The sequence below is a fragment of the Hordeum vulgare genome, chromosome 7H (assembly GCF_904849725.1).
Source record: "Hordeum vulgare subsp. vulgare chromosome 7H, MorexV3_pseudomolecules_assembly, whole genome shotgun sequence".
Lineage (NCBI taxonomy): Eukaryota > Viridiplantae > Streptophyta > Magnoliopsida > Poales > Poaceae > Hordeum > Hordeum vulgare.
In genome coordinates, this window is record NC_058524.1 from 375,166,451 (window position 1) to 375,183,068 (window position 16,618).

Below are 16,618 nucleotides of genomic sequence, written 5' to 3' on the forward strand. Positions count from 1 at the left end.
AAGCAAGTTTCATGTAGGACACGATCAAAACGGAGCTACGGTTCAAAAACTACGAGCAAAACAAGAAATCACTACAATCTGCCAAAATCAGCCACATAGCACTTTCTACGCCCCACAACTTCGGCTACCCAACTCCGATATGCTCAAGCAAGGCATGGCACGGAAGAGGGCAAGAAGCACTACTACAAACAACTAACAACAACTAGCATGGCAGCAAGGAGCACTAGGACAAGAAGACACAAAACGGCATCTCACACACTATTTCAGACTTAGTGAAAATAACACCTCACGAAAGTGCAGTTTTCAGCCTGAAGCAATATTGAGCAACAAAACCTATAGCTACAGGACTCCAAATGGCATGAAACTTTACAGCATGCTAGAGAAACACAAAGGGGTACAACTAACTCCATTGGACCAACCTCAAAAGAGCTACAGATCGAAAGATAGAAGCAAGACAAGACAACAACAAAAATATAACAGATTCCAGACTTAGAAATATTTCAGCTCCTCTAAAACAACACTATTTCTAGCAACTTGATGGCAAGCAAACAACACCTAAATACGCATTTCTATTACAACCAAAAATACCAGGGGCTAAACAAAACATCCAAGATCAACTCCCTAGTTGACAACTAATTCAAACAAGGCACGGAATAAATCCTACGAATTAGACAAAAGGGCATCACGGCAAAATATCTCGCGAACTAACTTACTCAAAAGCTAAAACTAATTGCACAGAAAAATCCATGGGATTTTTCTACCCCGGAAACATATAAAATATGTGGGGTTTGCAACACCAAATAAAGCCACACATTAATGCGAGTTAAACACCTAAATACGGGAAAATAAACTACCGGCAAATCCCTACACGTAAAAATACAAATGACCGCTCTAAAATGAAAGAAAAAATGATTCCTAAAACATGGACATTTATGCCACGACATCCGGGCTATCCGAACACACGCGAAAAATATATACCGGTCGTTCCCCTATTGGGACAGCACGCTAAACAAAGCATTTGGCGCATTAAACTAGCTCAAATAATTATGCGAGTTTTATAAACGGGTTATACTCGAGAAACTACACGAAAAGCATATAAAAATCTTCGCGATCCGACCTACGGATTAAAAGTTACGGGCGAAACAATATTCGTCTATTTTTCTGGAATTTATTAATTCCGGAAAAAAAATAACTAATATGTAATGGGCCGGATCTACTACTAAAACAACAACAAAATAAAAAAAAACGCACAGGCACGGGGGTGCTCACCCTGGGGCTTCATGGGCCGGCCTAGCCGGGAGGAGAGGCCTGGGCCGCGGGACGCTGGGCAGCAGCGGGAGCTGGGCCGGCTCGGCCAGTGCGGGAGGGCGGCCCACGCGGGCGCTGACCGTCCCGTGCTCGATCCCGAGCGGCGGCGCTCGGCACCTGCCGTCGGGCGGCCGGCGAGGGAGGGGGCCACCACGGGGCGCAGGGCCACGACGGGGAGGGGATCCGGCGGATCCCGTTGGCCAGCGCCGGATCTGGCCGTTGGAGGCGACGGCGACCGGAGGGGCGGCCGGGCAAGGCAGGCGGTGAGCTCGCGGCGGGGAATGGCGCGGGCAGCGGGGCAGGCCAGCGGGAGGCGCGAGGCGCGGCCTGATGCGGGGCGGCGCGGCTGGCGACGGTTGGAGGCGCAAGGCGGCGGTGCTGGCAAGGCGAGGCAAGGGCCGGCGGCGGCGCGATGCCCGGGAGGAGGAGGTTGCAGGGAGCCCGGAGGCGCACGCGAGCGGCGGCGGTGGATCTGGGCTCGGGCGGCGGCGTGATGCGGGCTCGGGCGGGCCCCGGATGGGCTTCGCGGTCCCGGCGGCTGGAGGAGGAGAGAGGCTGCGGGAGAGAGAGGTGGGATTAGGGTTAGGGCGCGGAAAACTAGGAGGGATTTGAGGGAGGCTGTCCGAAAATTAGAAGGGGTCTATATATAGACAAACGGGGGGCTAGGTTTAACCAGAATCGCGTTCCGGATCCAACCGCGGGATCGGATTCGGATGATTCCGAACGCGGGAACGGTCACGCGGCCGTGTAGAGGGGTTATCCGGAGACGAGAGGGAGAACGGGCGGCGCGGCAACGATTTATAACACACCGAAAGACGTCCGACGGTAGATCGGATACGGTGCCGCTACGGGCGACCGTTCGGGTACCAGACGGCCTCCGATCGCGACGAAATTCGACACACGGTCTAGCGATAACTAATTACGACCGCACGTCAAATCTCAACCCGATCAGAGAAAGTTTTAAACGCACTTTAAAAACAGGGTTTCGACGATGCCGCGGGCGCGTGCGAGTGCGGTCGGGCTCAGAACGGACAACGACGCGAACCGGCAGCTACTAACGAATGCAAGTTTTGAAAGCTGGCGGTAACGGAGATGCCGCTGCAATGCTGATGATGCGCATGATGCGATGATGATGCGACCAATAAAACTAAACACACGACGAAAGCGGAAAAGAAGGGAGAATCTTCTGGGCGTCGGTCTCGGGCTGTCACAACTCTCCTACACTACAAGAGGATCTCGCCTTGAGATCCAAGAATGAAAGGGGGAGAGGATGAGAAAGAACAAGAGGTAAAAATTTAGTCGCTTCTTGACAAACGAGTGAACCCAACGATCCTTGAAGGTTGCAAAGAGATGAGGACTGATATGAGAAGGAAGCAAGAATTCACGGAAAATTTCGGCAGCACTTCGGTAGGAAAATGGGACAAAAAATTCGATAAGATGGAAGAAATAGACAATAATCATAACAAACGACTAAATAGAGCAAGGGAACACCATGATCTTGATAGAACAACAAGATTGACCCAAATGAGCATCATCACAACGCCTCCGGAACAATAGAATAGGAACTAGCTCATAGGGAAGAAGAGAATGAAGAGAGAATGACAACTACTAACTCCAATGAACTTGGCAAGCATCCTTGCAACAAGAATTGGACGGAGTTGTTGGAAAAACAACAACGAAAATAATAAGATGGTAGTGGGCTTATGGAAACCTTTTCAAACTAATGAAGTGACAACCAGCCACTACAGAAACAAGGATTGATTGGGAGAAACAAGATATGAACAATTACTTGCACCAAGAGGATACATTGAGAACTTGGATTAATGACAAGCACCATGATAGCATCATCCATAGGAAAAGCTTTAGGTGAAATCCAAACCAAGATAGCTCAATGAAGAAATCATGGGTTGAAATATCTCATGATCAAAGAATCGGTGGGTTTAATTATCTCATTCTTGAAAGGAAAACTCTTCGAGGCTCCTACACTAACAAGAATGCTATAATACCACCTCAAAGGATAAAGGAAGACAAATGCACTGGAGATGCAAGAGAAAGAATACTTGAGGTACTCCAGCAAGAATCTTGAAGAACACTTGAGAATGGATTGAAACCTTGATGAACCACCATGAAGGACCTCCGTAAGAATGATGCAACGATATGAAGGTAGAAAAGAATAAGATTATGGCCTTGCCAAGATTTAGATGAAGCCTCACGGAGAGAAACTTGATAGAACTTGGACCTCCGGAAAAGAAAGATAAGCACCTGAGAAAAGAATCGATATCATGAGCCACTCCGGAAGAAGAATTGAAATCTCTTGGAAGAAGGAAGAACAAGAATAAGAATTATGTTATGCTCATCCTTCATCAAGTTAAACTGATGACAAGCAACGGATTTAGCATATCACTTATTCTACTAGAAATGAATCTTGGAGAAACAGAGAGAAAAGCACCACTTGAGGCAAAAATTGAAGGAAGCACCGGTAAGAATTCGCAATTGAATGGGAAAACCAAGGATTAATTGAGATACATGAGAATGAAGAGAACATAAGCCACCTGAGAGAAAAAAAAACTAGAACAAGGCACCGGAATAACCGAGAGACGAACGAAGAGACAACAATGGAGAAGAATTTAGGATGAAAGCTGAAAGCTGAGAACGAAGAATCTTATGAAATGATGGCCTTCGGAGGAACGAGAAATAAAAACAACTCAGAGAAGCACCGGATACCACGAAAGGGATACTCATGATAGAAACAATTGAAGATGATAGCCCCAAGCTGAAATGACAATCTTCACAAGAATGGAACAAGATTAAGAGAAACACTCCTTCGGATAGCAAGCTGAGAATGAGGACGAGAACAACACCACCAAGAATTAATGAGACACTCGGAATAGAGAAGAATGAAAGGTTGAGCCAATATGAGAATTAATTCAAATAGGCCTTGGATAAGGAATATGACTGATGAAATTCATACTTACATCATAGTTGAAAAGAATTAAGGATCTCCGGAAAAGATTGAAGAGCCAGGTAAGATCCTGGGAAAACCTGTGGGTTATGGGCCCACTCAAAGAAAATCACTGTTGAAACAATTGCTAAAACGAGAGATATTGCACCGGAATAAGAAAACTAGATGAGGTTAGCACCCCGAAATAATTAAAAGAATTGAAAACAAGAAACTACTAAAATATCTTTAACGCTCCGGATAGAAAGAGATAGGAATTAATAAACAAGATAGGCTGAAAGAATTTCCAACGTCGGAAAGAATTAACAAGGATGAAAAGGATAAGATGAACACGGACAACTGAATTAAATTAACCGGTAACGAAGACAAGAATGAACAAAGATGAACATGAAGCTCCTGAGAATCTTCACAACGAATCACTGGATAAGAGAGAAAGAACAAACAGCAGAAGCACCATGAAAGAAAACTCTTGGATGAAAATCCAATCACCGAAGAAAAAGGGCGGGAGGGCGGGAAAAATAAAATAAAGACAACTTAAGACAGATGAGATGAACTCCGAAAGGATTTAGAGAATGATCTTGCAAAATAGGAGAGGATGGAATTCACTGAAGAGAAGCACACCGGTTGAATGGAATTGATACGGTGACTCCGGTTGCCAAGAATTGACATGACAATTTGAATGAACAAAAGAATTTGCATTCTCACATGAAAACTATGAGAACACCTCTTAGGAAAGATCTGAAATCACCACGTGACATCGAAGCAACTGAATTACCATATTCCAACAAAACAAAGGGTGCGGCTTGCAATTAGCCAGAACAAACTCATGAGAAAGATTTCCGTTCAATATTTTCGTGGACAGGATCGCACGGGCTCGATTTACAGAAGCCATCAAGTGCAAGGCAGTGCACCTGACATACGAAGCGTCCCCGAGTCATAGCAAGCTACAAGGACTCTTTAAGACACAACGTGTACCGCTGTAAGTCGACCGTGAACAAACGAATCCACTAGATGTCGAACCCCAACCTAACATCATGCATTTGTTGGAAGATTGTCCTATAAGCAACTACTAGAATTCCCACCTATGAATTCCTGAAATATCTGGTCATGCAATCTGGTACACGGATACAAGGAGTAATATCACACAACTCCTATACTAACCCGTCACCTGTATCACATCCGTCAACACACGACCAGAATCTCGGACCTTCATCTACAACAGACCCTCGTGATCACAACGATACAAAGTATGGCAGTACTCCCGAACAATCAGCACCAGTACTGGGGACATCGGGGTTATCTCGCCACTACTAGTATTGAAGCAATTACGAACATCCTTCGTTCTGAGATACTAAGAAATCTGAATGATAACGATGTGCTCAAGAATCCCCTGGAGCTCAACTCCCCGGAAGAAAATCAAGTCAGACAGGAGGCACCAAGACAGAACTCCGTCACATCGGCATCATATAGATCCCAAGAATATCCGCGTGATCCTAAATTTTTTTTGAGTGGGAAGAGGAGTAGAATAAATTATTACGTCGAGATTCCTCACCAGAGCATAGAAGAGGAGAAAAAAGAATCCTACTCTCCGATATATAACTAGACTCAAAGTAGTTTTTCACTAGACTCGACTCGGCCAAGTTCGATCAATCAAGGGGGCTCCTAGGTCGGTACGGCTCTGATACCAACTTGTCATGCCCAAGATACGACCCTATCCTTAATTTGGCACGAGGGCCTCGTCAGGGATAGAAGCGCATCTCATCATGTCGCAAGAATGGATATCGTCACAAGTACATGTACTAAAAAGATGAGATACATAGAGAGTTGGCTTACACTCGCCCCAAGCTACATCAGAGTCACATCAGTACATTACATCATCATCAAGAGTAAGAGCAGGGTCCGACTACGGACGAAAACAAACGACAAAAGAAGAACGACATCCATCCTTGCTATCCCAGGCTGCCGGCCTGGAACCCATCCTAGATCGATGAAGAAGAAGAAGAAGCAACTCCAAATGAAGAAACAACGCGCTCGCGTCACGTAACCTTTACCTGTACCTGCAACTGGTGTTGTAGTAATCTGTGAGCCACAGGGGACTCAGCAATCTCATTTCCAAAGGTATCAAGCCTAGCAAAGCTTAACGGGTGAGGCATGGTTAAGTGGTGAGGTTGCAGCAGCGGCTAAGCATATATTTGGTGGCTAAACTTACGAGTACAAGAAATAAGAGGGGGAAGATCTACGCATAGCGGACGTGAACTACAGATGATCAAATGAATGATCCTGAACACCTACCTACGTCAGACATAACCCCACCGTGTCCTCGATCGGAGAAAGAACTCACGAAAGAGACAGTCACGGTTACGCACACAGTTGGCATGTTTTAATTAAGTTAAATTCAAGTTATCTAGAACCAGTGTTAAACAAAGTTTCCATGTTGCCACATAACCGCGGGCACGGCTTTCCGAAAGATTTAACCCTGCAGGGGTGCTCCAACTAGTCCATCACAAATTACCACAAGCCGCATAGAAATCCTCAATCACGAAGCTCGCGATCTCATAGGATTCCCTAGTGGAAAACCTCAACTCTGAGATTACCCAAAGCATCACCGGAATCCCGACGCACAAGATATCTCGTCAAAGGTAAAACTAATCCAGCAAGGCCGCCCTACGTGTTGACGAACCCGATAGGAGCCGCGTATCTCGTTCTCAGGACACGATGGATGGAACTAGCTACGGGTGCCAAACCTCGAGTTTCCTCGCGGTGGCCCCGCGGGCAGACCGTTTGGGACCAACACCATCAGCATTGGCCCCCCATGTTTATGTAAAATTACTCCTCGGGTAGCGCTAACTCCCTATGCATTTCAATTTATCAAAGTTATTATGTTGGGCAAATGTAGAACCAAAGTTGGGCCTTGCCAGACCAGCTTTAATCTAAAACGAATTATCAAGGGGGGTCCCCATAACAACCCCGATCGTGTTAGGAGCGCTCGATTATGGAACATAACACCGGTAGTCGAAACTAAGGGGGCAAAGGTGGAACAAAACACCAGGCTAGAAAGACCGAGCCTTCCACCTTTTACCAAGTATATAGGTGCATTAAATTAAATAGCACTTAATATGGTGATATAACAAAGGAATCCATGTTTTCACATGGAAGCATCTGCACCTGCAACTAGCAACGCTATCAACAGGGTTAAGCAAGCAGTAACATAGCCAATCAGTGGTTTGCTAGGTTGAACAGGTTGAAGGTTTTCATGGCATTGTTGAGAGGCTGGCATTTAACAGGTGGTAGGCAACGAGACATAAACGATAGAAGCGATAAACTAGCATGGCAATGATAGTAATGGTATCTGGGGAAATGGTCATCTTGCCTGAGATCCCGCTTGGAAGAAGAATGCCTCCGTGAAGCAGACGAACCGATGTAGTCGAACGGGTCCTCACAATCCGGCACGCTGCGGAACTCTATCGAGACGAAGCAAACCGGAAACACAAATTAACACACGAAATTCACCACACGATGCACATCACATATGATGCATGAGCTACTGAATACATGCAAGTCACGGCATGACAAATCACACAATCAAACACTACACATTAAGTGAAGTTCAATATGCACGAGTTGCATATTGACGAAACTCCACGTTAATTATTTAGTTCACTCCCGGTTATCTACACGGCAATATTAATGTTGTCAAACATGCAAGAGGTGAAGCGGAAGTTAAACTACCTATCTAGGCATTTTAAGTGAGGTCGGAAATGACATATAGCACCTCCGAAACGACCTCACATGTTAATTTTCAATTCTGTCCAGATCTGATTTAACACCTTTAATTAGTTCTTAAACAGCAAAACAAATAGGTTCTCGTGATTCTACGCATCAAGGCAAGCAATCTACACATAGAGAACTTCTCCAACGGAGCTACGGAACAAACGTTACAGGCACCGCAAGATATGATGGCATGAATGCATTATGTGTGCAACGATGGCTACGAGCACTTCAAAACATACAACCAGCAAGAGAAAAAGAAACTACACAAGATTCTAAGCAAGTTTCATGTAGGACACGATCAAAACGGAGCTACGGTTCAAAAACTACGAGCAAAACAAGAAATCACTACAATCTGCCAAAATCAGCCACATAGCACTTTCTACGCCCCACAACTTCGGCTACCCAACTCCGATATGCTCAAGCAAGGCATGGCACGGAAGAGGGCAAGAAGCACTACTACAAACAACTAACAACAACTAGCATGGCAGCAAGGAGCACTAGGACAAGAAGACACAAAACGGCATCTCACACACTATTTCAGACTTAGTGAAAATAACACCTCACGAAAGTGCAGTTTTCAGCTTGAAGCAATATTGAGCAGCAAAACCTATAGCTACAGGACTCCAAATGGCATGAAACTTTACAGCATGCTAGAGAAACACAAGGGGTACAACTAACTCCATTGGACCAACCTCAAAAGAGCTACAGATCGAAAGATAGAAGCAAGACAAGACAACAACAAAAATATAACAGATTCCAGACTTAGAAATATTTCAGCTCCTCTAAAACAACACTATTTCTAGCAACTTGAGGGCAAGCAAACAACACCTAAATACGCATTTCTATTACAACCAAAAATACCAGGGGCTAAACAAAACATCCAAGATCAACTCCCTAGTTGACAACTAATTCAAACAAGGCACGGAATAAATCCTACGAATTAGACAAAAGGGCATCACGGCAAAATATCTCGCGAACTAACTTACTCAAAAGCTAAAACTAATTGCACAGAAAAATCCATGGGATTTTTCTACCCCGGAAACATATAAAATATGTGGGGTTTGCAACACCAAATAAAGCCACACATTAATGCGAGTTAAACACCTAAATACGGGAAAATAAACTACTGGCAAATCCCTACACGTAAAAATACAAATGACCGCTCTAAAATGAAAGAAAAAATGATTCCTAAAACATGGACATTTATGCCACGACATCCGGGCTACCCGAACACACGCGAAAAATATATACCGGTCGTTCCCCTATTGGGACAGCACGCTAAACAAAGCATTTGGCGTGTTAAACTAGCTCAAATAATTATGCGAGTTTTATAAATGGGTTCTACTCGAGAAACTACACGAAAAGCATATAAAAATCTTCGCGATCCGACCTACGGATTAAAAGTTACGGGCGAAACAATATTCGTCTATTTTTCTGGAATTTATTAATTCCGGAAAAAAAATAACTAATATGTAATGGGCCGGATCTACTACTAGGCCCAACACAACTAAAACAACAACAAAATAAAAAAAACGCACAGGCGCGGGGGTGCTCACCCTGGGGCTTCATGGGCCGGCCTAGCCGGGAGGAGAGGCCTGGGCTGCGGGACGCTGGGCAGCAGCGGGAGCTGGGCCGGCTCGGCCAGTGCGGGAGGGCGGCCCACGCGGGCGCTGGCCGTCCCGTGCTCGATCCCGAGCGGCGGCGCTCGGCACCTGCCGTCGGGCGGCCGGCGAGGGAGGGGGCCACCACGGGGCGCAGGGCCACGACGGGGAGGGGATCCGGTGGATCCCGTTGGCCAGCGCCGGATCTGGCCGTTGGAGGCGACGGCGACCGGAGGGCGGCCGGGCAAGGCAGGCGGCGAGCTCGCGGCGGGGAATGGCGCGGGTAGCGGGGCAGGCCGGCGGGAGGCGCGAGGCGCGGCCTGATGCGGGGCGGCGCGGCTGGCGGCGGTTGGAGGCGCAAGGCGGCGGTGCTGGCAAGGCGAGGTAAGGGCGGGCGGCGGCGCGATGCCCGGGAGGAGGAGGTTGCAGGGAGCCCGGAGGCGCACGCGAGCGGCGGCGGCGGATCTGGGCTCGGGCGGCGGCGCGATGCGGGCTCGGGCGGGCCCCGGATGGGCTTCACGGGCCCGACGGCTGGAGGAGGAGAGAGGCTGCGGGAGAGAGAGGTGGGATTAGGGTTAGGGCGCAGAAAACTAGGAGGGATTTGAGGGAGGCTGTCCGAAAATTAGAAGGGGTCTATATATAGACAAACGGGGGGCTAGGTTTAACCGGAATCGCGTTCCGGATCCAACCGTGGGGTCGGATTCGGACGATTCCGAACGCGGGAACGGTCACGCGGCCGTGTAGAGGGGATATCCGGAGACGAGAGGGAGAACGGGCGGCGCGGCAACGATTTATAACACACCGAAAGACGTCCGACGGTAGACCGGATACGGTGCCGCTACGGGCGACCGTTCGGGTACCAGACGGCCTCCGATCGCGACGAAATTCGACACACGGTCTAGCGATAACTAATTACGACCGCACGTCAAATCTCAACCCGATCAGAGAAAGTTTTAAACGCACTTTAAAAACAGGGTTTCGACGATGCCGCGGGCGCGTGCGAGTGCGGTCGGGCTCAGAACGGACAACGACGCGAACCAGCAACTACTAACGAATGCAAGTTTTGAAAGCTGGCGGCAACGGAGATGCCGCTGCAATGCTGATGATGCGGATGATGCGATGATGATGCGACCAATAAAACTAAACACACGACGAAAGCGGAAAAGAAGGGAGAATCTTCTGAGCGTCGGTCTCGGGCTGTCACACACCAGCTGGCTCCGCTTCCTTAGCACGGAAGTGGATGTCCTCCTTATACGTGCTCACTAGCACCGCTTCTGCGTCGCTTGTGTAGCCTGCATCACCCATGCGGAGGCGTAGGGTCGTGGGGCCCTGCCAGGACGCTCCTGGTGGACCCGCCTCGTGAGGGCCTCAGGGGTGGCCTCGGGGAGCGCCCTTGCAGCGGGTGACCCCTCGTGACCCTCGGTGATGACCCCTTGACACTTGCCTCACGAGGCAGGGGCCCTCGTGAGGGTCTTCCTTGTCGAGCTTGCCGATGGGCTGAGCCAAGCTTGCCGAGCCGCGTCGCGCGCGGGGCCGCACGCCGATGGGCCTAGGTACCCTCGGTCCCAGGGGCCCGATAGTAGCCCCCGAGCCCGCGTTGTGCATGACTCCATCTGGTGGGAGGGGCGAAGCGACGCGGGCCCCAACCGCATGTGGGCCAGGCTCGACGCGTGGCATATCACGTGATGTGCGACTCTTCCCGCGATGCTTTGGGAACTGTCTCGAGTGGGTTGACGTAAAGCCTGTGCGCAACGCTTGCCATCATTGCTCTTGACCGGTGGTACCCACTTGTGCCATCTTTCCTACGTGAAGTTGCCATGTGCCCAAGGCACGCGCGGAGCGACTGGTTGAGGGGACGAGGCGACGCAAGCCGAAAACGCTCGCGGGCCAGTTATGGCACGCGGCGCGTGATGGGTGCACGTTGCCTTCACTTCCCACGACGCCTAGGGTGCCACGATTACAGCTATACCCCCCAGGGGGGAGGAGAAGCTGCCACTGCACTTCTTCTCCCTTCCGCCTTCCTCTTGCGCTGCTCCTCCATCATCGCGCGAACGTCGCCTCCTTCCTTGTTCCTCCCTTTCCATGGTGGCTAGAAGGGATGCTTCAGGCGATAGAGCGCATGCGGGGCCTTTGGAGCCACGGTTGCCCCTGCTTCGACGACGCTGGGCCGCTAGTGACAAATAAGTACACCATTATTGTTGCTTCTGCTCGTGTGCCTTGCTCGGCTCGACGGATCTTGATCGCTGATTTTTCAGGGTGCCGACACCCCAGAGGCGTTGTATGGGCCCGCCGGGGGCGTCCTCCCGTGTGTCGCCTTCTAGGGAGGCCTCCTCCTCCGCGCGTGGCACTTGGTGATCCCGTGACGCTTGAAGACTAAATTCCTGCATCACAAAACAGTTTTCCCAAGAGTGAGCAGATGGGGCATCAGGAGTACTATACTTAGGGCAAGGTCCCTCGAGCAGCTCTTCATAATTGCGTGGCTTCCTTCCGCTAAAACCCCAGTCCTGACAGCCGCCCTGGCTCATGTTCCGATGCTGGTTCCGGGGTTCGACATTGGTATTAGCAACAAAATCAGATGCACCATCTTATTGCCTTCTTTTTCCTTGACCTCCCTGATTGTTATTGCGCCCAAGAGTCTGGAAGTGACCCTTAGCTCTGTCTCCCCTATTAACCTCACTGACCTTCTCGTCATCAGAGCCGGCATCCTTCGTACCATCTGACTCAGCATACCTGGTGAGGGTGTCCATCAACTCGCCCATATCTTGCACCTTCCGCTTGAGGCGGCCAAGCTTCAAAACGAGGGTTTGAAAATGACAGTTCTTCTCCAAGATCAGCATAGCCTGAGCCGCCGTAATGTCGTCCTAAGAGTGGATGATCTCTGCGACCCTCCTTGTCAAGTGATGAGCTGATTCATCCGCCCGCTGAACACAATGTTGTAGATCTACAATGGTCATCGGACGCTTGGAGGTTCCTTGAAAGTTTTTGATGAAGCGCTCCTTGAGTTCCGCCCAAGTGTTAATGGAGTTGGGGGTAAATTCTTCAACCATGTGCGAGCCGTCCCTTCCAACATCATGATGGAATACTTGGCGCAGACTACGTCGCTAGCCTCAAGAATGTCCATAGCCAACTCATAGCTCTCAACCCACGCCCCTGGCTCAAGATCAGGTGTATAGTTGGGTACCTTATAAGGGGCCTTAAAGTCTCTGGGCATGCGCTCATTGCGCAGAGAAAAAGATAGGGAGGGGACACCTACATTCCTTCCTCCTTTCCCACTGTATCCAGGAGCCAGCTAGTCATATGGTGGAACTCCCTGACCCGCCAATATCGCCGCTGCCTCTGCCTTGGCCTGCCTGGTGGCTCGTGCAACATTGACAAGCGCGTGAGCATTTGATGTTGGTGGCTCTGGTGGATTGATCTGAGGCTGGTGTCGACGAGCATCGCTGGAAACCGCCGGAGGGTCATCTGGGCGACTCTTCGTGTGGCTTGCCTGCGGCGTAGAGTGCAGACGATCACGACTGTATGAGAACTGCGCGTGTTGGACTACCACTGTTTTTAACATCTCAATGGTGTTCCTTGCCTCCACTTCTAATGTGGTATTCCCACGGATAGGAAGAGACTCCAAATGGCGGGTCGCAGTGAGCACATTATCCATCGGATTGGAGAAGTGACCTTGAGGCGTTTAGAGTGCTGAGTTGCTTGTGGGTTCAACGGGGGTTGCATCGGCTGTTGGACAATCTCAACATGTGGATCATTCTGGCGAGGTGGGTTATGGTCTATGTCGGGCATATGTGGGCTGCTAAACATGCGAGTAGGTTTAAGGTTGGGTGGGACGCAGCTCTACGCCCTCTCTGATAAACATCGTCCGAGGCGGCTCGCTTGCATTCAAGTCGCATGCCTCCACCTTCAAACGCTCCACCTCTTCGTCGATCTGAGCCTACTAATCCGACATCCGGGTCTTCTCCGCGTCGATCTGGCATTGTATCTGAGCCATCTCTTCACGAAGCTTGGCCAATTCAGCATTAAATTCCTCTTGGTTATCAGCCGTCACAGCTACTCCCATGTGTTTTGACATCTCAACCATCAAATCTGACATGCCTGGGCCGGTGTCTTCCCAGATCCGCTGGCCCCATTGGCGTTTGCTCCATTTGGCTGGTTTTGAACCGCCGCGGCCCCCGCCATATAGATGGCGACTTGGTGGCGCGGCTCATGTGGCCCTTCGGAGATCGCTGACTCTGGGAAACTTCCCAGCCTTCCCTCGTAGAGAGGGCGGATCGAGTCAGTATCTCCGATTGACGACTCGCCATCAGAATCGACAGGGGTTTCTCCACCGCCTTCTGGTTCATCCGGGAGGCTAGCTCCCTGTGTGAAGCCAATGAAGACGCGACGTTGTCCGATCCGAGACGCGGTGGGTTGGGCGACCCGAGCCGGCTCGATGATGTCGGTGCAGGTGTCCGGCTCGGGAACTGGCGCTCCGATCTGGCCGATGAAGACATGGATCTTGCCAAAGGGGACTCGGTATCCTGATTCGATTGAACCGGCCTCGGGACCCTAGCTTGAATTGTCGATGTAGCACTTTCCGTGGCGACTCTTGGTCATGAGGCCGACCGCGTAGGTCCCGAACGCTGGAAGGGATCCCTTCGTGAACTCAACTCCACCATGCGCTAGCCCCACGATGGGCACCAGCTATAGTGGTTTTCTCACGGCAGATGTCCTCGTGAAAGGACTTAGTGATGAAGCCATCGCAACTACGTGGAGACTCAAAGGGGTTGATCGGGAATGGGAGACGAGTTTGCCCAGGTTTGGCCCCTCAAATTGAGGTAAAAGCCTACGTCCTACTATGTGTGTATTGCTGTGGAAATTGATTAAAAGGGTGTGGATTTGCCGGACCTAGCTCTCGATTGATGTTAACCTCATCCTACCATCCCTAGAGACTCGCCTTTATATATACAGGTTGAGGCTCTAGGTTTTACAAGAGTCCAGTTCGCGCTACGATTCGTGGCCTGGTACATCTCTAACTCGCCTTGCCCCTTAAGCAAGGAAACTCCTGGCAACCCTCCTCCTGCATGGGCCGTGCGTCGCCCTCTTCTTGTCTTGGGCTGTAACCGGCTCTCGTGTATACACCTTCTGTCTTCTGCTTCATAAGTCATGGCCCATCTTGAATATGGATACTGAGCCACCATTATCTCGACCCGACTCCCTAGGGCGGGTCTCATGGCGGGATAATATCCCCAACACCTCGGGATGTCTAGTGATTTTATGTAACCTCAAACTTCGGGTGGGCTCTGGGCCCTCTCTTTTGCGTAACTTTAGGTGAACTTGATCCTGTTTATACACAATTTATTTTGGATAGTATTCGCTTGGTCGTCTTTGTTTGGGGTTGTTTATACTCGGCCGAAAGCTGGTTCGTGTCCGAGTCCCCGAGTGTGGAAGTTGTCCTCACTCTGGATTGTTTGCGACTTAGGCAAAAGCTGGTTTGCGGCTAAGCCCCCGAGGGTGGAGGTTGTCCTCACTCCATATCATTTGTGACTTAGGCGAAAGCTAGTTCGCGGCTAAGCCTCTGAGTGTGGAGGCTATACTCATTCCGTATCGTTTGTGACTTAGGCAAAAGCTGGTTCACGGCTGAGCCCCTGAATGTGGAGGTTGTCCTCACTCGGAATCGTTTCTCCCTAGGAGAAAGCGGAATCGCAGTTTGGGATGATTGTCCTATTCATCTTGGCGTCCGAATGAAGATCTTGCTTTCATTCGGAACCACTTTAACTTAGGCCAAGGCTGGTTCGCGGCTAATCCCCTGAGTGTGGAGACCATCCTCACTTGAGGAATGGTTTACCTTAGGCGAAGTAGGTTCGCTACCAAGAAATGTTTGTTTTGTTCATCTTGGCGTCCGAATGAAGATCTTGCCTTCATTCAAAACCACTTTAACTTAGGGGAAGGCTGGTTCGCAGCTAAGCCCCCGAGTGTGGAGGTTTCCACGATCACTCGGGGAAGGGTCTACCTTGGTGAAACAGGTTTGCTACCAAGAAATGTTTGTTTTGTTCATCTTGGCGCCTGAATGGAGATCTTGCCTTCATTCGGAACGGCTTTAACTTAGGCAAAAGCTGGTTCGCAACTAAGCCCCCCGAGTGTGGAGATTTCTAGGATCACTCGGGGAAGGGTCTACCTTAGGTGAAATAGGTTCGGTACCAAGGGTGTTTTGTTCTTGCGAACATGTCTTAGGCGAAAACTTGTTCGACGCTAAGCCCCCGAGTGAGGAGATTGTCCACACTCGAGGCAGGTTTTACCTTAAGCGAAAACAGGTTCGCAGTTAAGGATTTTCCACCCACTGGAGGTGTGTTTCACTCGGGTGAAGTGTCTGAAGATAGTTGAAGAAAGTAAGCACTTTATTCTTCTATTCATTTAAATTCATTACATGAATGAAAAAGGAAAGTTCTATGTGTAGAACTTGTGGAGTAGGTCCGCGTTCCAGGTTATGGGTTCCTCTGCGTTGTTATCCATGTTGTACAGTCGATAAGCTCCATTGTGCAGGACTCTAAAGATGGTGAATGACCCTTACCACGGGGGTGCCAGCTTGTGAGGTTTTTGTTGGTCCAGTCGGAGGACTAGACCCCCTCTTGAAACGCTCGGCACATGACTTGTTTGTCATGGTACCATTGAAGGTCTTGCTGGTACGCCGTGGATAGAATGATGGCTAGCTCCCTCTCTTCCTCCAAAAGATCCAAATTGTCTTGGCGTGCTGCTTCAGCTTCGACTTCGTTGTACTGCTCCATTCGTGGAGAGTTGTGACATTAGTCACTCGGTAGGACGGCTTCCAACCCATACACCATGAAGAATGGAGTACGCGTGGTTGAACGATTCAGAGTCATTCGCATACCCCACAGTACAGATGGCAATTCTTCGACCCAAGCGCCAGTGGCATATTTGAGGTCTCTCATCAGCTGGGACTTTAGTCCTTGAAGTATCATGCCATTCGCCCGTTACGCCT